The sequence below is a fragment of the Fukomys damarensis genome, unplaced genomic scaffold, assembly GCF_012274545.1.
Source record: "Fukomys damarensis isolate Sample0158 unplaced genomic scaffold, DMR_v1.0_HiC HiC_scaffold_16, whole genome shotgun sequence".
Taxonomy (NCBI): domain Eukaryota; kingdom Metazoa; phylum Chordata; class Mammalia; order Rodentia; family Bathyergidae; genus Fukomys; species Fukomys damarensis.
Window position 1 is genome coordinate 54,777,780 of NW_022900928.1, and position 22,109 is coordinate 54,799,888.

Consider the following 22,109-nt stretch of genomic DNA (forward strand, 5'->3'; position numbering starts at 1 on the left):
TAAGCTGGCCAATCTTAAGATCTTCCTCCCCCAGTCTCCCAGTGCATGCACCACCACTCCTGACAATTCTTTCATCTTTACAACCAGATAATATTCCATTATACATAATATATATGCGAAAGGTTTGTATGCATTTACCCACAGATGAACACAGAAGGTTTTCCTTCCTGTCTTAGCTATTGTGTATAATTCTGCAATGAACATGGAGATGCAGAAATCTCCTTGAGAAATTGATTTTATTTGCTTTAGATATATGCCAAGAAGTAGGATTACTCAATTGTATGATAGTTCCATTTAAAAGTTTTATTTCCCATAATGGCTATGCCAACTCATATTCTTAATAAAAATATACAAGGGTTTCCTTTTCTCTGCATTCTTACCAATACTTATCCTTTTACTTTATTTTTAGATAATAGCTATTCTAAAAGATATGAAATGATTATCTTATTGTGGTTTTGACTTATATTTGCCTAATAATTAACTATATGGGCATATTTGCATATACCTATGGGCCACTCGTATATGTAATCAGAAATATTTATTACTTTTAAATATTTTTTTTTGGCAGTGGAATGAGTTCCTTATATTTTTGAATATTAATCCAAATCATAGCTTGCAAATATTTTTCTTCTCTTCTGTAGGATGCCTTTTCTATTCCTTGTTTTCTTTGTTTGCTGTGTGGAAGCTTTTTTTTTTTTTTGGTCTGGTGCAGTTCCATTTGTTTTTGTTTTTGCTGTCCATGACTTAAGTTTCTTACCACAAAATAATCTTTGCCAAAAGAAGTGTCAAGAAGGTTTTTAACCTATGCTTTCATCAAAGATTTTTGAAGTTCCAGGTCTAACATTTAAGTCTTTGATGCATTTTAAGTTAATTTGGGTACATGATAGGTGTTGAGAATTCAATTTCATCCTTTAACTTATCTAGCTGAACACAACTTATTGAAGTCCATCCTTTTCCCATTGTATAGTCTTGGTGCCTTATCAAAGACTGAATTTATTCAATGAATGAATTTATTTCTGTGATTTCTGTTCTACTCTATTGATCTATGTATTTTTATACCAAGTATCATACAAATCTGGAGAAGTTGAATGGGTCCCAAAAATCGAATCAGCATAATATGTGGTAAGATTGCCAATTTTGTTTATAATGAGAGATTGACTGAACTTTGATTTCTACTAGAACAGCCTATGAAACAAACTGAGTAGTGATTAGGAAAATCATTAACAATTCTTTTTTTTTAAATCGTGTTCCTTATTCCAGCTCATCTAAACATGAAATTACCCATAAAAGAAGCATTATTTACAAATCTATGCATGCAATTTGAAATGTGTGCTCTATGACCTTTCAATTAGAGCTCACGTTCAAAAATCACCTCTGGCATATATATACCTCTGATGATAGTATATCTCTTCTGTTTAGCAATCAGCAAGGCCTCTGGTTGAACAACAATTTCTGTAATTCCTTGATTGACCACCTGTTTCTTTGAACTCATACAGAATTTTTTTCCTTATGCAACATAGCCTATAGTTCAAATCACACCATCCTGAATACACTCTGACTAGTGAAAACTGAACTGGCTGGCTTTGTATGATGTATCAACAGAAAAGCAGATGCATAAATTTCAGTTTAATGGTAAAAATTAATCATGATGTTTTCTTAGCAAATTTTTGTGACTTCCTTATTGTATTTATATTTGTGCATTTTTCATTTTTATAGGAACTTAAGAGAGTTATGGAGTTGGGGGCTTTTATTCACTGACCAATTCTCTTCAACTCATTTAACAAGTAATTATTGAATACTATTCTCTGTAAAATACTAATCTAAAGCCTTCATACATATTAATCTATTTGACTCTTAATAATAGACCTGTGTGGGAAATCTACTAGTACGTACATTTGTGGATGAGGGAACTGAGGTAGAGATGTTAAATATCTTTTCAAGGCTTCATAATTAGTAAATAGCCAAGCTGGAGTTTAAGCCCAGATCATCTGTGCACATGAACATCACACTGTGCCAGTACTAAAAAAAATCAATCCTCTTAAAAATGAGATTGCTTTGAAGGTGACTAAAAGATTTGAAAGGTCCCCAGCATGTAGCCCAGATCTTGCATTTATTGTTTATCACTAAATTTAGATTTTTAAGTTGTATAATGGATAATGATCATGTAATTGCTTGAATAGTCAGTGAATGAATCTATCATTGTTTATCAGCCAAATGAAAGTTATCTTATCCCTTCTTGCCCCTTGCTTTTACTCCATTTCTTTAACCATTTCCATGGAATATCTGCTAAACACCATCGTATGTATCGTCAATAGACAAAATTCTTGATTTTTGTCTTATCCTAATTATTTGTCTCTGTGAAGTAAAAAGGGCTGTGATCAATAACAACAATACAGATAAAACAGAATCCTGAGTTTACCTAGAAATCTTACATATGGTTACTCAATTCATTTACATTGTTTTAACGCAAGAACTACGATTCCTGGCAAGGCTTTGGGGTTGTTCGACTAGAGTGTAGAAATGTTTCTCTGGAGAGGAAAGGCAAAAAGAGCATAGTGAAACTTGGGGGAAAGCATTTAATAAGATCCAGAACACATTATATTTGTTATTAAAGACTAAAAATTTGTGTCTCTCCATACATTCCAAGTTCATATGTTGTGACTCTGACTCCCAAGTTAATGGTATTTGGACTTGGGGCCTTAGGGAGGTGATTAGGTGTAACAGTCATGAGAGGGTTAAGTGTGCTTATAAAAGAGAATTCAGAGTGCTCCCTCGTCCCTTCTGCCACATGAGGACACACAAGCCAGCTGCCTATGAACCTCCTCAGAAGCTATATCTGCCAGCACCTTGATCTTGGACTTGACAGTCTAGAATTGTTGAGAAATAAGTGCTGGAAATTAAAGCCATCAAGCCTTATTATTGTTAAATAAATTAAAACACTATAAGTCTAAGATATTAAGATCCAGATTTAAGGGTCAGGGACATATCTCAGTGGTGCTGTGCCTGCCTCACAAATGCGAGGTCCTGAGTTTGATCCCCAGTACAAAAAAAAAAAAAAAATCCAGAATTAAACTATAGTTTTAAAAAGTTGGATAGGGACTGTACTTGTGATTAATCATTTTTCAAAATATTTTTACATCATAAGTAAATTGGAAGATTATTTCATTATCATAGTTTTATTTATAATTGTATCCTTTTATTTCTATTCTAAGGATATTATCATTTTACCCTAATTTCACAAAAGAGGAAGTGGGTCTAGAGTTCTTTTTGGCTTATTTAAGATCACTAAATTAGTGATCAACCTGAGACCTCATACTCTTGCTCTATGTTTTTTCCAGATGATGTGTTTCACTTCTAAAAGCCATGTTATGCCACTTTTTCTCTAGTCAAATTATTTGAATAGTGCCTACTTCATGACTTTAGAAGCAAAAGACAAAAACATACAGAATTTCCCCACTTCTTGTCACTCCTATAATCCCTAGCTAGACAATATATTAGCAACGTCTACATTTAATGAATATTTAAATACATATGAGACAATCTGCTAAATACATTGCATATAATACCACTTTTAAGGGATTTATAGTTTAGGAAATCGAGGCATAAATTTAAGGCAAATCATCATTTTATAAAAAAAGAAACAGGTTCAGAAAATTTAGTTTTCTATGATCTTTACTCAAGATCATATAACAAGGAAATAGGGGAACTACCATAGACATTCCTGATTTCAGCCCCTATGGTTCATTTAACCATTATGTATCTATTCTTTCCAAGAAAGCAACAATTTTTCTAAATTACTTTAGAGATGAATGAACCTTCAGAAGTCTTTATCAATTTATGCTTCTCGTAGTACACCCAATAATTTAAAATTATGTCAATTACCTTATAGTACCTGATGTAGTTCTTATAAAACAGCCCTCTCAGGATTTCTGGCTCTGTCTCTATTCGGGTCTCTGTCTTTCCATATTTTTGGTTCTTTCTTTCGTACTACTTCCAGTGCTATTTCAACACACTTTTCTTTCTAATATCCCTGTTTTTCTGCATTACAATCCTTTTTTTTCTTTCTTTCTTTTTTTTTTTTTTTTGTACCGGGGATTGAACACGGGCTCTTGCGCTTGTGAGGTGGGCAGCCGAACCCCTGAGCCAAATCCCTGGCTTTTCTGCATTACATTCTTACTACTCTGTTCCTCACTTTACTTTCAAATACTATCTCATTCATTCATTAAAACATTTGTAGCCAAAGCATACTGTTACATATGACAAACTGATAGCATAAAACTGTTCTTATTCTGTCATAAATTTGAAAGTGGATGAGTAGATCAGATAATATTTTGAGTACAAAAAGATTGTAGAATCCCAAGTAATTTATTTATTCATTTTGTGGCCCTTTGTACCATATTTTTCCTAAAACAAACAAAAACTATTTTTAGTGAATTAAGATTTGATGTTAAATTTTAGTGACTTTAATTTCATGTTAAGGCTGTTTTACATATATTAAACACAAAAGGATGATTTTAACAACAAAAATTTTTATTCTACCTTCTAAGTTTTTCCTTTTTTTAGATGTTTTCAGTTTGAAGTGTAGCAAAACGTTTCTCATGTCATCAGTGTCTCAGTGCTGGAAAGCATTCTAATGCGCCTTGCACTTCAATAGTACTGGCCCTTCCTCTGGCTTGGGGATGAGAAGGGCTTTATTTTAATAGACTTTGGAAATGGTGTTAGAATTCAAGGTTTCATTACTATAGCAACAGAGAATAATGGAAATGTCAAACACATTCGATGTTGCCATAGTAACAATCAGTTACTTAACCGAATATGTTTACTATTCCTTTCTGGTCAGTTTTTCAAAGTCATCTATATGAATACTCAAAGAAGAGAGGAGAAATTAAAATGATATAAGAAAGAAAGAAGTCTTAAGAGATGAAAGCAGTTTATTTCACTGTCCATTATTTAACAAGAAGCTCACAGAGTCCACACACAAAAAGAGGCTACATGAGAAATAAAAATTCTCATTTCTGTCCTAGTAAGTAGTCCTCCTATATACAATCAGTGAAATTAAGGCAAGGAGTTTAAGGTATGTCTTTACTGTCATTTCATGATATTTTAAACCATTTTCTCTGAGCTTCTGAAAAATAGAGAATTTTGTCATAACAAAATGGAAAATGGTGTTTTTAAGCAATAGTACTTGGTGCATATGTCCCAGGCAACTGTGGTGGCACAAGACCAAATCAATAAAGCAGACAATAGTTTTTTATTGGTCCTTCTGACTCTCTCTCCTTCCTCCCTTTTTTCCAGCAGCCTCCTTTTTTTTTTTTTTTTTTTTTTTTTTTTTTTTTTTGGTGACAAAATACTTTCATTAGAGTAACTCGTCAAGACCTTCCTGCCACACAACACCTAGTAACCTTGTTTTGTACCTGTTTGTTTTCCTCCCATAATTTTTTCCATTAGGCTAAACCAAGGGAAAAAGGTATCACACACCTTTATCACCATTAAAAATGCAGTTAGTAGCAATGTGCAAGGTGTGGTAGGACACAAGAAATATTAGTTTAATGCATGAACCTCCACCAAACAAAGTCCTTTCTTTTAGCTCTCTCAGACTCTACAAGATGACTGAAATACCAAATTCAAGATTATTATGGTTTGGATCCAGATGTCCCCCAAGAGCCTCACACACTCACATGCAGAGATTTTGGATGATGAAATCATGGGTGTGATGTAGTTTGTTTACTGCTAAAAGATGGGATTGGGTTGGAAGAGGTCATTGGGGGCATGACCTGAAGGGTGTAACGCCCTCCCTGGTTTCTTCCTTTTATCTCTGCTTCTTGGCTGTCTTGATGTGATCAGCTCTTCTCTGCTCTTGTTCCATTGCATCTTCCTTCCTTAGAGCCAGCCAACGATGGACTAAAAATGTGAGCCAAAATAAGTTGTGGATGTTGAGTATTTTGCCCCAGCATTGAGGAAAATGACAAAGACAGATAATGTGTAACAAGGTAGCAATGGACTAATGGGTCACCTTTTTCTTGTAAAGTACAATCTACTTAGAAATTACTGGTGTCTTTATGTTCATTCAGAAGGTTGTTTTGGGAGCTAAATTACATTTATTCTACAGAAGCTATATGCTTAATGGTAGGTAAGTTTCTGGGTTTACTAGCACATACTTATGTAATGTAAGCTGTTCCTGGGCTGTAAAAATAATAGTACCACTTTCATAATTTGCAATCTCTTTTATAAAAGTATTTCAAAACTAACTTTTATTTCAGGATTTTTGAGAGCTTATCTCCATCAGCCAATAGTGGTAATTCTGGTACAGAATACTTTTTTTACTACTACTTCTCTCATAGGACACAAATTGTTTCCTCAAAGATATTCATGTCCCCCATATGTGAATATGTTACCATAGATGGTAGAATCGATTTTGCATATTTGATCAAGGATCTTGAGATGGGAAAATTGTTCAGTAATCTTGTGGTGAGGTGAATTTAAGTTCAGGCATCCTTAGAAGTAAAAGAGAGGAGAAAAAAGTGACTGTCAGAGGAAAAACAGTGTGAGAAGACTTGATCAGCTGTTGCTGGCTTTGAAAAGGCAATGAGAGGACCATGGGGCAAGGAATAGTCAGATTCTGGGAGCTGGAAAAAAAGAAACGAAAATATTTTTGAACCAGTGACTCCAATTTCTGACCTCTAGAAATATAAAATGATCATGTGACATAATTATTTTGGATTGTTAACAGAAACTGTAGAAAACTAATGCAACTTCCACCTCTACAAAAAGGAATTGAGCAATGTTTCTGAAATAATTTTGATTTGACCCACTTGACTTAGAGTTAATAATCCTAGCCCATCCACTATGGCTGCCTTTAATTTCTAGTGAGCAAAAGAATTCTAGCCATATTGAAGTGGAACAAAATAATAATAAAAGAAAATATCAGTTACTAAAAAACAAAAAACCATAAAAACATCAAAGAAAAAATTTTACAAATAATAAGCTAGCAACAATAAAAAACATAATCAGGTTAAACTAATATAGATGATTTGATAATAAGAATTTTTCCTCTGGAAAAATTTGGGGATTCTCATGATCAGCATACGCTTGTGGACACAGCAACTCTGATTTTATGAGATCAAATTCTCAACAAATGCATGTTGTGCTCGTTGAAGTTAGAAGCATCAGGTTTTACCAAGTTATTACAAACTCACTTGGTAAAGTACTTGGTGTTACCCTTTATCCATTTGAAAGAATAAAGTCTTTGAAATGGGCCTTTACAAACCAAAGAAAGCTCTTGATTTTGGAACATATAATAGACAGGATGAAACCAAACTTTGATGAACAGTGCATAGTTAGTCTTGCTTCAGATCTTAGATAATGAATTAGAGATGAACTGCCCATGGCGTGAATAAGATGAAGAACTATGAAGAGAGGTTAAAGGGAGTTAGGAAGATAGAATACCAAATTTTCATTCTTTAGAGATTATCCCACTCATTATATAGATCATTGCAAATGGATTCTTTTTCTTGGGACACTGGTTTGAACATTTTGTTTTTTTTTTTCATTTCTTCTGTAAACATTTAAAAATGTATCTCTAGGAAAGAAGGAATGCTGTGTTATTATAACACCTTACACAATTAACAATTGTTACAGCCTAACCTAGGTATTAGAGTTATCCTGTCAGCTAAATCGAATGTGCTTGTTATGTGATTCACATGCTGTATTTTCCAAAACCTAAGTAGAAAATTGACAACAGATGTTTTAAAGATTTAGATGGAAACTACTGACTCACAGAAGTGGGAGGATCTCTATAGGTAAGCTAGTTCAAATAATCAAATATTTGAATCCTGTCTTCCCCAAATCACAAAGAATTTGCTAGCTAAATTTCTCTAATTACTTGTATCAATTCTCATAATAGGATTTTAAGCCTCTTTTTACTTTGACCCCTTACAAAATACTTCCAGTGTTCTGTTTTAAAATACTTCCAGTGTTCTGTTTTTAAAAAGCTAAGTGGTATCTCTTTCCATGGCACAATAATCAAACTATCATCTTCACTGTTCTCAATAGTGTACTTCTATTACACATACAATTTTATATTCTATTAATATTATATCTTTATCTATTGTGAGTATATTTTGATTGTCACCTTTATTCATTTAACAAAAATTTATTGAAAACCTATTCTATGAATGAATTAAATACTGTGTTCCCATGACCTATATCATAGACTTACCCATGTATAAATCCTAAATTTATTTTGAAATCTACTTCTAAACCATATTTCTGCAGGCTTCATAACTCCATAAGCCCCTGCTTATCTACATGATACCTGCTTATGCTTTGTTCTGAAATCATTCTTTAAGGTTTTTTAACTTGCTGGGAGTAAAAGTCACCATTCCTTTACAACAAATAGTGTTTAGATGCAGTTTTTATACTTGTCATTTAACTCAAAATCATTTATTCTTTCTAGTCCTCACTAAAAACTATATCAACAAATGAAAATCAATAAGACTACATATCTCTGAAAATAAAACACTGAGCTAGCAGGATAACTTCAGCATTTTAAGAATGATAGAAGAAATTATTCACAAATGCAGGAATCCAAGCATTGCTTTGTAGTTGCCAAAGTGACAGCAGCAGCACATTTCTGAGGACTTTTTTTTTTTTTTTTTGAGATGGGGTCTTGCTCTGTAATTCAGAATGGGCTTGAACTCATTACGTAGTCCAGGAAGACCTCAAATTCACAGCAATCCTCTTGCCTCAGCCTCAGCCTCAGGCTCCCAAGTGCTAGGATTATAGGAGTGAGCCACCTTGCCCATCTTCTGAGAACATTATTAAGAAACACACCACTTGGCATTTTCTGTTGGCTTTTTTATTATACTCATTTCCATCTGTGTATGTGGACTTTGGATATTATTTTAAATTATGCCATAAAGAACACTTAGCATGATTTTTGTTTATGTAGAGAACAAATGGTTTTGTAGCATCACTAACTAAAGTAACTAATTTCAAGCCATTTTTCAAAATCATGAGGCACTATTATGGTCAATCAAGGATACCTAAGGTCATATGATTCAATATAAACTAACCTATAGGGGATTTCTCCCAGATTTAGAAAAAAAAGCAAGGGCTTGTTCAATATTCTAAGATGACTAGTTTTATTTCTCACTCACTCCCAATTCTAACAAGTATTTTTTTATTCCCTTCTTCAATGTGTTGTTTTTTTTCTTCTTGTTGTTTTTGGCAGTACTAAGGATTGAGTCCTTCACTTTGAGCTACATCTCCAGCTCTCTTTTTAATTTTTATTTCGAGGCAAGGCGAATTTACGATCATCCTGCCTCACACTCCCAGAGCGATGGGATTAAAGGCATGTGCCTCCACACCTGGATTTTTCAGTAGTTTTTCAGACTGTTTCATCCTGTCTCCTCTGTGTTTGGGTTCTCAGCAGCCTTGCTTATAGAAAAGAATGATCCCCCAAATAATCTCCCTGTTCCACTGGGTCCTGTTTGCTGTTGTCAAGATCCTCATTTTGAAGGCTGATCCTACCTTGTCAAACTCCTCAAGCACTTATCCTTTTTCCTGTTGTTCTTTTCTGTATCAACATGACCTGTACAACTTCTGAGAACTTGCAAAGCAATTTCCACTTTGTTTTCTTGCTACTAACTAAAATATTTATCACTTGCCCATACCTTTATTGGTGATTTTTGTTTGTTTGTTTGTTTTTGGTCTATTTGTATTGTTTGTTTGCTTAGGAGAGAAGGCAAAAATGTTTCCAGGCTGTGATACATTCTAATGAACGGGCAAAGTCCTATCTCTTTGGCAGGAATGTAGAGTCTTGGATAAGTATTGAAAGTTGGTGAAAGAGTAAATAGGACAGTAGAGAGTGCTTGACAAGCAAAAACAATGAGGGGGGAAAACCCTCAACATTACAGGAGAGGTTTATGTGAAAAATGGTGAAGGAAGAACTAGCAGAGTTGTTGAGAATCTGGTCAGTAGTAAATTGGGCTTACAAAAATATGTGTCAGGATCACAACACAAGGATTTATAGTATAGACTGTGTAAAAAGGAGGTTTTAAGTATTTTTCTAAATATATTTAAATCAGCTTGGTTGGGAGAAATAGTCAAGATATTCCCTAATCATAGCAGAATAAGAACTTTGTTTAGATAGATGTATTTTAACCAATATTCACATCTAAATCAAATGCAATGATTGATTAAGTTGTAGTTGTTCCTATCAAGCAATGTGTTGTAGTCAAAAATCACTGAATACGGATTAAGACAGATCTGAGTTTGTTGAGATTACATTCTGCAATGGTGGCTGCAACAGTAACCCCACCCCTCCCAGGCTCTTCCTTGAGGTGAATTAGAGTAGTCTGCATTAGAGTAGTCTGGTGACTGTCATTACCAAATCAAAAAGGAAAATAAACAAAAAACTAAAAAATTCCAGCAACCATAATACCAAACCAGCAGCAGTCATATTATGCCAGTTCTAGACGTAGCCTTTAACTGGTTTGGCAGTTTCCCCTTCCCCCACTTACAAGGCAGCCACCACTATATGAGGTGTAAGCCTGATACCCTCACACTGAGGAGAGGTCCTTGAGGAGAAAACCTGACATGGAGAAGGAAAGATACCAAAAGGCACTAAGGCAGCAGACAAGCTAGTAAAGAAAATATTTTGGAAACTGAATTCTTACCTTCTGAATCAGCTGAAGCTTCAAGAATCATAAGCAAACCACGTAAACAAACTGTTCCATTACACAAAGTGGGCAAGGAGATACAATGGGGATCCTCTGAGTAATCCAGTGGCTGACATTCATCTCTGCCTCTATAAAATGTGGACACTGATCCTTGCTTATCTGCCTCATGTATTGCCGTGTCATTCAAAATAAATGAATAGTTGTAACTGTAGTAGAAGGCAAGATACAGTTACTGCTTCTCAGAAAGGGTCTATGTCTACAGTAATGATTTCTATATGCCCATTATGTATATGATTGTTCATTCCATCATAAATATGTGTATTTGAGATTATGTCATTGTATTTCCATTGTAGAGTTTGAGGTAACTTTTAATTTAGGTGAAATGCCTTTTATTAAACACAAAGTACCATATTATGTTATTCTAATAGTAGTCTTTTAAGCAATTACTAGTATTTTCCTTTCCAGATATATTCTAAATCTTATGTCAATGTGATGAGAATACATCCCTACATTTAAAAATCTATCAAAATGATTTTCCAATCATTTGAACAAATCACAGAATCTTAAAGGATGTCTATGACATTATTTCTTGACTAAAGTAATGAATGAAGTAATGAAAGAATGAAGAAATAAAAATCAATCATGCTTCTCTAAATAACAGAAAAGCAAAGGAGAAATCCAAGTGGCAGTAAGTTATATTGGCTGTTTTTATTTCTATAGAGCAAGCATATTTTAATTTGCAGCTAGTTGACAGACTCAACCTGCAGAATTGGTCGAGAATGTAGTTCAATCATTCTCAAACTTTAAGACATTCTACTTACTGAAGGAAGAACTCACTTTTCAATAATAATTCTTATGAACCTTATAATGTTGAAAAAAAGGCAAATGTATATTTATTCCAATAATAAAATAGAAGACATTGACCAAATAAACTTTCAACTATTCCCAACTATGATTTCTTAGAATGGAATAAAATGGGAGGGATAGGGGAAAAGAAAGAAGGGAATGGAATTAATATGAGAAAATGAAAAAAATGGAAACAAAGTGTTTGAGATAGGGAGAGGAGGGGTTGAATGGAGGGCAGGAGAATGTGGAAAAATAAGAACTAAGATCAATTATGTAAAGGTGTAATTTTCCAATGATGAATGTCATTATACTGTATGCCTTAAATGTACCAATAAAATTAATTTTAAAAAAACTTTCATAGAGAGACAATATGATTTCAAGAAATTAGTTCTATGTTTTATTCTAAGCACATTTTTTAAACTAGTTGTGTGTCCTTGGGCACATCTAACCTCAGTTTACTTATTTTTAAATTCATAAAATGGAGATCATATAGACATGGTTAGGGTTGTGAGGGCTAGAAAAGAAATGCATATGAAGTACCTGTCATTGTGCTTTGCATCTCAGAGCTTTAACTGAGACTTGTTGCTTCAATATCTCTCTCAGAAGCAGCACTGGACCCCCGGCTGCCTGGATCACTAACATCAGCCTTGTCGCTTCTACCACCGTTGTCAACCTCTCATTCATATGGCTTCTACTGGGTCACAGGCAGACTCTGTTCACCGAAGGCTTCTAAAAGTACAGACTCTTTTTGTAGGTATTCTTTCAGTTCTGCTTTTCTAGATCAACTTTCTATGTGCTCAGTAAGTTTTTGACCCTAATCCACCACTGCTCACCTGACGACCCTCAGAGTGCTACCAAAGAACTTAGTCTTAAAGATTAGGACAGCCATTGCTGCTTTCTCTATCCCTCCCAACCGAACACATTAAACTTTGAGACTCTGAATTTTAGTGTCTCTTCACAGTCCTCAAATCTATAGCTGCATGTGACCAGGATCCCTACTCTTTCTAGATCTTCCACTGGGCCCAGTCTCTCTCCTGAGATGTATATTTTGGGGACATTACTCCTAAAGTTGCAAACTGTTAGATACTTTTCCACATAATAATCTCTCTTTTTTTTGATGTGCTGGTCTCTAAGAGATCACCTACTGTGCAAGTCGGGGCTCACTTCTGTAGCCAGGCTTACTTTGAGAGTGTGCATAGCTAGACAGACCTTAACAGGTATAAAATGCATCTTCTTAGAACTGTATTTCTTGGTAAAAAAATCTTTCTTCTTAGATTTGTATTTCTAATGTGGTTAAACAAACCAGGACAAAAAGAGGGATATGTGTATCCTAAATTGTATTCTATTTAATAAAATATATTTCAGCAAGGAGACCACACATATTTGCATTTCTGAAAATTAAATCAATAAGTAATCAAACAAAATTCCATTAAGCTATGAAACAGCGAGCTCCAAATCGTGTTGTCTTTAATGAATGCATTTAATCAACAGGGATGAAATGTTCAGAGGAAAGGCTAAATAAGCCCTTGGTTTTAAATATATTTAACCTTGCAAATAATATTTGAATATTCAGCCTCCACTATTAAAATAAATTTTAAAAACTGCAATTTACTTTACTAAAATATGGGAGAAAACATTAACTATTGTTTTCAGAAATGCTGAAATATTATCATTAAACATTTGCTGAGAATTCACAGGATGGAATGTACTTTATTAGACAATTGGAAGCCACTGTAATTTTGTTTAGAGGAACACTTGTCTTTATAAAGCTTAGAAAGGAATAAAGAAGCAAATCTACTATTTAAATTCTGTGTGGTTTGTTTCACACTATTCTCTATATTTAAAAATATCCTAAATTTAAAAATCATAAAATTATGTTTAAATCAATGTTAAATAACTTAAAATGTCAAAATTAGAAAATCAATAATAAAAACTCACTTTTATATTATTTTATTATTGGCCTGGCACTAGCTGAAGGGTTCTTTATTTGTAAACACACTGAATACACACAATGATTCTCTAAGAAGCACATTATTATTATCCCTATTTTTCAGAGAAAGTAACTAAGTCACTAAAATGCTAAACAATGTAGTGATAGAGCCCCCTCTAGCTTCCTGTATCAAATTCCTACTAAAAGGAACTAAGAATAAAAGAGTAACTATGTTAGGGTTTAGATCAGTAATGAGCCTCAAACTCTCATGTGATCAGGGGCAGGGCTTTTGGAAGGTGACTGGATCTCCCACACTATAGCTGACTTTTTTTTTTGGTATTGGGGATCAAACAAAGGATCTTGTGATTGTGAGACAGGCAGCCGGACCACTGAGCTAAATCCCTGGCTCAATAGCTGACTTCTTGTTAGGAGGTGGGGCCCCTCAGAGGCAGGTCACTGGGTTGTGACCTGGAGAGTTACAGCTCTCTCTTGGCCTCTTCCCTCCTCTTTCTGAAGGTAGTAACAAGAGCAGCTTTCTTCTGCCAAAACCCTCCCACCATGCTGTCTCTGCCTTGTCTCTTAGCAAAAGACTATAATTGTGAGCCAAAATCAACTTCTCCTTTTTAAAATTGCAGGTGGTAACTGTACTGTATCCCTAAAATGTACCAATAAACTCAATCAAAGCTGAAAAAAAAATTGCAGGTGTCCAGTAATGTGTCTCAGCAACACGAATGTGACAAAAGATGAATGACTTGTAAAATTTAAATAATTTCACATGGTAAACTTGGATTTTAGATCTCTCAAATAGTCACAGACACACTACAACCAAACAGAAAATGCTAGTTTAAAGGAGAGTTGTGAAAATAAAATTTTTCTTATAGGCATTTTCCTGATGAAGTACCTACTACACGCCATTATGGGCTAATATATTCACATGAATTAGTTTATGTAGCATATTTCTATAGAAAAGGAATATAGTTCATAACGACAATGTAGGGATTAGCAGAAGGAATGTAAAGATTAGCAGAAGGAAAAGTAGTAATTAATAAAGTCTGCAGAAGCTAATTTCAGTGTCTTGACAATTTAACCATAAATAAGATATGATTCACTTTTAGGTTATCCAAAAGATATCATAGAGCAGTTAATGTTGGCTCTCAAACTGCTTTATAGAATGTTTAAATAGGTTTGGGCATGGGTTCTGATATTGGTACCCACCAAGTATCCAGGTTTTAAAATTTCATGCAATCATTTCACAAATATTTATGAGGAATTTAAGATACACTAGATACTAAGGGCTTGAGATTTAGCAGTTGACACAAAACAGACAAAGATCTCTGCCATCACCAAATTTAAAGTGTATTAGAGGGAGACATGAGCAAGAGATGTATGATTATATAGTTTGTTAGCAGATGAGCGGTGCTATGTATAAGCAATAACAAATAGATAAAGGGAAGGCAGAGTGTGAAAGGTGTGGGATTCTAGAGGGCAATGGTTGCAGGCAAATGGCACTAAATATGTGCCCAATGTATGAGGGCTAAAGAGCCCCAACTAACTCCCAGTACCAAGGCACCATATGTGTGAGGCTTCCAGTTCTTGCTGAATCTTTCCAGCCAACACTAAGTGGAACAGAGACAAGGAGGTCCTGTCCAAGTCCCTGACTTACAGAGTCATGATCAATGAGAATGTTTTAAGCCATTAAAACTTAGGTAGTTTATTATGTAGCAGAAGGTAACAAATGTAGACTTGGTGACTGCAATAAGCAGTCCTATGAGGAACTCTCTTGAATGGCCAACTGGCCTTTTCGAAGTCACATCTAAATGCAAGTGTCCATTCAAACTATGATGCTATTATCCTATAAAAATGTTGACTGCACCCAGGCCGCAGTGTAAGAAATTAGGATGGTTGAAGTAGAAAGTGCAAAAAATCAAACCCATTTTCATTTACTAAGCATCAGGGCTTTCTTGTTCTCCCTTCTGACACCCTTGTTCAAAGACAGATCACCATGATAAGAATGGAAATGTGTAACAGGAAGTCTGGGCCCCATTCACCAGATTTGAGTCTCTTCTTTTTACTTAACAGAACCTGCTGTCCTAATTCCTCTTACTTGCCCTAAGGTAACTTCCTAATCCTTATTTTAAAATAAATTGTCAACATTTCTGATCAAATGTATGTGGGTGAAGAGGCCAGAGCTGAGGAACAAAAGTTTACAGCAGCTATTGACATAACTCTTCTTACAAAATCACTGATTTCTAGCCTTCAGCTAGCCTTCTTTTTTCTTTTGTACTGGGGATTGAACTCAGGTCCTGGTGCTTGTGAGGCAGGCGGCAGAACCACTGAGCTAAATCCCCAGCCCTAACCTTCTTCTTTTTAACTGAGGTTCTAACTCTGCATTGTATAAATTCCCCTAGTATTCCTGATAACATGGGGTTTCTACTATTTACCTCTGATTTCTTTTTCTCCTTTGATGCTGCATTAATTACATTTTTCAAGAGCAAGGAGAGCTGTTAAGTTACTGAGAGGGATCACTGTACATAAGCAGATTTTTTTATGACTGGCCATCCTCATTTTGTATTTCTAAAATTCAATAGGTGACCCCTGCACATCCTCTCAAGTGTGCATTATTGTGGTAAGCATATATAGTGGGGGAATCATATGGGAAATTGTATTCTCATTCAATTTATCAAGTAAAAATATGACTAGAGCACTCTGCATGATATTTAAACTTTGCCAACATTACCCTGTCTATAGAGCTGAGTAGATGTAGTAAGGTAGGGGATTACTGAGAAAAAAATTAATTTTATTTATTCAAAAATTTATGTATCCTTCTGCATTGGAATTTATAAAAATAAGTTATTCAACAAATTCAATATTGCTTATAAACTGCTAAGCTCTTACCTATGTTACACTGGTGTGGAGTTCTGGTTGTCTGGCTCCTTTGCTCATGGATAAGCTAGTGAGCTTGGCTTCATTCTTCATCTGGCATCAGCTGACAGGGGTTCTTGTTAGGCTTTAGAGCTGTAGTCAAGGAGCTAATGAGGCTGCTCATCCAATAAGAACAAATGTGCAACGTTAGCAACTTTCTAACACTCATGGCACTTACAGAGCATAGAAATATGGGGTCTAACTGAAAGTGTTAGCAATAGAAGTTACAGGGGAAAAAAAAAATTTCAGAGGTAAAAGGATTCTCAGTGATTCAAGGAGAACAGGGAACAGACTGAGTTTTCCTATCGTTATGCTGGACTCCTAAGCCTAACATAGTGATAACACTTAGTAGAAGGTGAAAGAAATAGTTGTTGAATGAATAAATTAATAAATAATTAGCTTGGGCTTAAGGATGAATGTTTAGGGCAAGTAAAAACCAAAGTTTCACTTTCTCATATTAATTCCCTCTAAAAAGATAGACTTGGGTAATTTTCAAATTTAAAATTGTGTATTTGATTGTGAAGTGAAAGACTGTGGTAGCATTTTGGAGAGTTGGGAGAACATGGCTTCTGCTGAAATCAAAGAAAGAAATGGAGACAGAGGATATAAGACATTTAAGGAAACTATAATTTGCTAAGCATTGTAAAATGCATTATTTATCTCACAACTTTTTGTGGGAGGTATAACTATTTTAGCCTAGTTTCATTGATTAAAAAAAAAACTGGGGAACAGAATGGGTAAGAACCTTACGTATATTTTTACAGTGTGTACATCATTCTTTACATTAAAAATGAGATTCAAACCCAGGCCTCTCTGATTTCAGAGCTGGATTCTCAACTTCTACTAACTTGCCCAATAATAAGAAATGTGGGAAATGCTTGTTAAAATTATAACTTCCCAGGACATGAGTACAAAAGTCACTAAATAAAAGTTTCCAAGAGCAAAGTCCTGGATTTGTTTTTTGTAGCATGTATGCCTCAAATGATTATTTTATATTTAAAGCAAGTTTGAGGAACACTGAATAAAACTTTACATTCATGGTAGTCTTTTCACTAAGAGAATATTGGTTGGTTCTGCAATATTTCACTTATCGAAGGAAGAGATATACACTGGATGCTTTATTTTTAAATGATTAATAATTTCCTATGTGAAAAATTTTGGAATAAGAGTACATGTTAGTTTGTACTTGTAAGAGAAATATGAACCATATTTAAATTGAAGAATATTGTGGAATAGACATGAGGCGAATACTATTTGTAAGAGAAAAAATTCACCAATTTGTTAAAACTTTCTTTAAAAAAAGACCTATAAAATAGTTTGAATTCCAATAAATGTTTTATAATATAAAAAGATAGATAATCTCTAAAAGGAAAAACATTACAGCTAATTGGATTTTTAAATCTGAAAATTCCACAGGGAAAGGATTTCTTAAAAAATTTAAGGTGATTTTATAGCACACATTTTGGTCAGGATTAAGGAAGGATAATTAACTTTCCATGGAAGATTCACTATTATTACCAGAGTAAAATCAGGTTAAATATTTATCCGTGAACTTGGAAGAAATGCAAAAATGTTTTATCAGGTGCAGTAGAACCTAACATTATAAATACTAGGATAATCTGCTTAATATTTATGTCTAAATTCTATTTTTTGAGAGCTGACAAAGATTTAAGATTTTCATAAATATTATTTTGTTAGCTATGATAGGTTAGGCTTAGTAAGCTTTGTAAAGATCTTTAAAACCACAAAATTTAGTAAGTACAAAGTGATTTTACCCTGAAAAAATATTTTATAAAAATTATTTAATAATAAATTGCAGTTTAAAATAATCAATGTTCATTATGTAGACCAGTAAGAGGTCACATTGCCTCCAAATTCAATATTTTTTGGCATTTCAAAAACCACAAAACATTCAACATTTTGAAAATTTGTGGATCAATGGTGAAAAGAATATTACTTTTTAAGTTAGTTTCTCTGGAAAACACACATATAAATCAAATAAATATGTATAATGGTTATATTGTTATAGCTTTGAGTAACCATTTTGTAACTTATATTGTAAATGCATAAAATCCTGTATCTCCTCCATCTTATATAATTCTCAGTGATTGGAAAGGGGACAAAGTTCTATTTTAAATGCTTTTTATGACATTTTTTGTAAGAGTGGAGATTGAAATGTCATTGAAGGGCTTCTTTTTTTCTATAAGAAAAAAGAGGCTAATTCAAGCTGGTTCCAAATTTTGGGAAAGAACTTTAAATGTCAATGCATCAGACTGTGATGATTAACCAATCTATTTAGTGATATAAAAGGAAAGATTCACTCACATGAACCTGTGAGTATTAAAATACTGACAGAGAAAGACCTCTTTTTAGAGTGGAGTAATCACAATAACCTAAAGACAGGTCAATTTCCTACCATGCCTTAAGATTTAAATAAACTCTGTTAAAGGATTCTGTCTAGGGAAATTATAAACCATGAACTGGCCAATGCCTGAAGGAAAACTAAATTTCAAAAACCTAGAGGTATGTGGAAAAGTGAAGATAATAATGAAAATAAGTCTGGAGAAGTTTAGATCAAGTAGTAATGAGTAGCACTGGATATCTTCAAACATTTGCAGAAGAAAACTGGCTTTATGAACACTTGGAAGATAGGGACAGAGTTTGTGTTTCAAGAATTGAGTTTTCAAGGAGGAATTCTGTTTCAACCTGGGTCACAATCTGGAAGAAGATCTTGCCAGCCAAAGTCATTTAGCAAACAATAGCTCATAACATTAAGAAAACATGATACTACATGGCCCTATCTAAAGTGAAGAACAATTACAAATACAGTATTAAAATTAAGAAAAGATCTGTCTAATGCAAACACTTAAAAGTCTCTTTCATGTTACTACGTACACTTGAACCTTTGGCCCCCTTCGCTGGCTCCACTCCATGAGTATCTGGTATGTGAGGTAAGAAGGCTTACATGCTAGAAGCTGACTGGTGTTTTTATGTCTGTTAGCCAGTGGGACAGTTGGACAGTTTCTGGCCCTGCACATTTGGCTGGTTTCTGCTGCTGTCATTGGCAGCTCACAGGCATTTGGACTATTTTTTGTTTTGTTTTGTTAACCCAAGCAGGGCCAGGAGGTTTCTCCCAATCCATGACTCACCTGAAGACTAGTTGTTATGCTGTGTTCATTCACACTAGGTTGTCTGAAATTCAAATTTACAATGGCTGGACATATCCCAACTACAGAAACCTCTTCTAACAATCCACTGCTACCTCCCCAACTCTCAGTAGTTCCAATCCCCTCAGAGCCCCACAGGATACCTAAGACATTCAAGAAAAAAATGAAAGCCCTGACATCCACATTCTTCTATTTTATTTCTAGCAACAATAAATACAAACAATATATATATTTTTCTTAAATATATTTTAATATTTTAATAACTATTTTATAGGATTGAAATGTTTTATTACATGTTAATATGGACCTGCAGAAATGCTGATTTTATTTTTCATAGCAATGACAAAAGCCTACATTCCAGTAATAGAGAAATAAAATGTTACCCGTATATTTAAGGTGATAAGCTTTGGGTACTATCCCTCCCCCTCAAAAGTGGGAAAAATATCACTCAAAATATTATGCATTTATTAGAAAAATTAAGGTTGCAAGTGCACTAATGCACTTTGCAGTCATTGTTTTATGCATTATTGCCTTTGAAAGGAAACACAGAATTAATTAGCTGTTATAATTAAAATTCATGGAAAACAAATAATCCCTAAGCATTAAAAACAGGTAGATAAATGAGTTTAAATCTATGATTTATATCACTCAAAATATTATGCATTTATTAGAAAAATTAAGGTTGCAAGTGCACTAATGCACTTTGCAGTCATTGTTTTATGCATTATTGCCTTTGAAAGGAAACACAGAATTAATTAGCTGTTATAATTAAAATTCATGGAAAACAAATAATCCCTAAGCATTAAAAACAGGTAGATAAATGAGTTTAAATCTATGATTTCATTTTCAAGATTCAAGAACCATGAAAAATGCTTCTAATGAACTTTTCCATACACTGAAAAACAAACAAACAAAAAAACTAAAGTGGTATGAACTACTAAACCAATTGTCTCATTCATTGAACATAAACCATGTACCAGATATAATAAAAATTAACACATACTTATACATAACTACAGCACAATGTAATAACATTCTAAAATGTAAATTCCTAACATAAATTAAAACAACTTTTATACACAAGTCACAAAATGTACAGATAAACCCATTCAGTAATAGTATAATTGCAATAAATATATTTTGCTTCCCACATTATTTCAATATGTTTATTGAACACCTTATATGACAGGCACTATGCTGCTGAGTCTAAAATGATAAAGTTACATCCCTATTCCTAAGAGCTTCTACTTATATGAGGAAGAAAAATATGTAAAGAAATATTTATACAATGAAATACTCATTAACAGAGGAATTTTGTTACCTTTGAGACCGATAGCATAATTTGTTGAGCCTATTAGACCTTTATGGTTGTGAATGTTGTCAAAGTTAAATGAAATGAATAAGTCCGCTGGCTCATAGAGTTATTTAATTGTGGACGTATACTATAAAAATATCATGCTTTTCTAAGTGGACTAACAACAAAGATAAACCTCAAAATTTAGATAGTTGTTACCAAAAGCTGGTCAATATTGATGTGTTAGCAAGTTGCCCTGTTATTAACCACTAAGGACATAATTACTTCAGTTATTTTTTTCTATATTCTCTGGAATCATTTTTAGAAGAGTTTCTAAATTTTTGAAAACTTTATCCAATGACAAAAAGATATTAAAATTTGGCTTCAAAATTCCTCTCCTAAAAATTACATTTGTAATTATGTTGATGAGGGAGGGGTATGTAGGAGAAGAGAAACACAGCAAGACTCTGACCTTGGTGATATTTATAGGAGCTAGAGGACTAGGTGAGACAATGAGATGTCTGAATTAATTAGTATATTGGGGATTGACACAGAAGCAAGTATCTACATATGAAACAGAATCTGTGATGTTGTTAGGGTTTGATCCTCTAAGAGACAAAGCTAGGCCAATTTCTTAGTCAACTGTATAAGGAAAAAACATATAATCCAGCCATTGTAGGAGATGTTTATGTGCTAGCACTTGAAGGAGAAGGAAAATGAGGCATTGTTTTGGAAAATGAGAGACAAGGTACTGTTTGAAACATCTGAATAACAGGCATGAGACAGCAACCTGGCACTAACAGCTGGAAGTAATTACAGTGAGGCAGAGTTCTTTTCAATGTTAGGAAGAACTCCATAATAGAAGTGTTCAAAAATAAAGATAGTGATTCTACCCCTGAATGCACTGAATGAGAAACTGAAAAAGATTGTTATGTTCAGGATGTATCATAATTTGGAGGGCTTTTCTACATTAGATTGGAAGCTGCATTAGATTCCAAGCTTATTTTCAAATGTGAACATGAATCTATGATTTAGAAGTTATCTTTTGATCAATGTGTAACAATATCATCTTATCACTAAATTCTTTAGTTTGATATTATATTTGATTAAACATCATTCATCTGATTATATATGTATTTAAATTTTTGAGGTAAAAAGATAGTCTTTCAAATTAAATAATATTGAATTCAAACCAACATCTTTGGTTATATATATTTTTTAAAGAAATCAGAATAATTCAGAGAAAATTTTATATACTGGGCTTTAAA

General features: G+C 33.8%; 1 long non-coding RNA gene across 1 annotated transcript; it reads right to left on the reverse strand.

Moving 5' to 3' along the window:
• Positions 1–5,303: 5,303 nt before the first annotated feature.
• LOC104874826 lies at positions 5,304–17,524 on the reverse strand. Its single transcript, XR_783884.2, has 5 exons — positions 16,354–17,524; positions 12,069–12,257; positions 10,680–10,888; positions 6,396–6,626; positions 5,304–5,901 (listed from the first exon to the last, which is right to left on the reverse strand). It is a non-coding gene; the product is annotated as an uncharacterized LOC104874826 (long non-coding RNA).
• Positions 17,525–22,109: the final 4,585 nt, after the last annotated feature.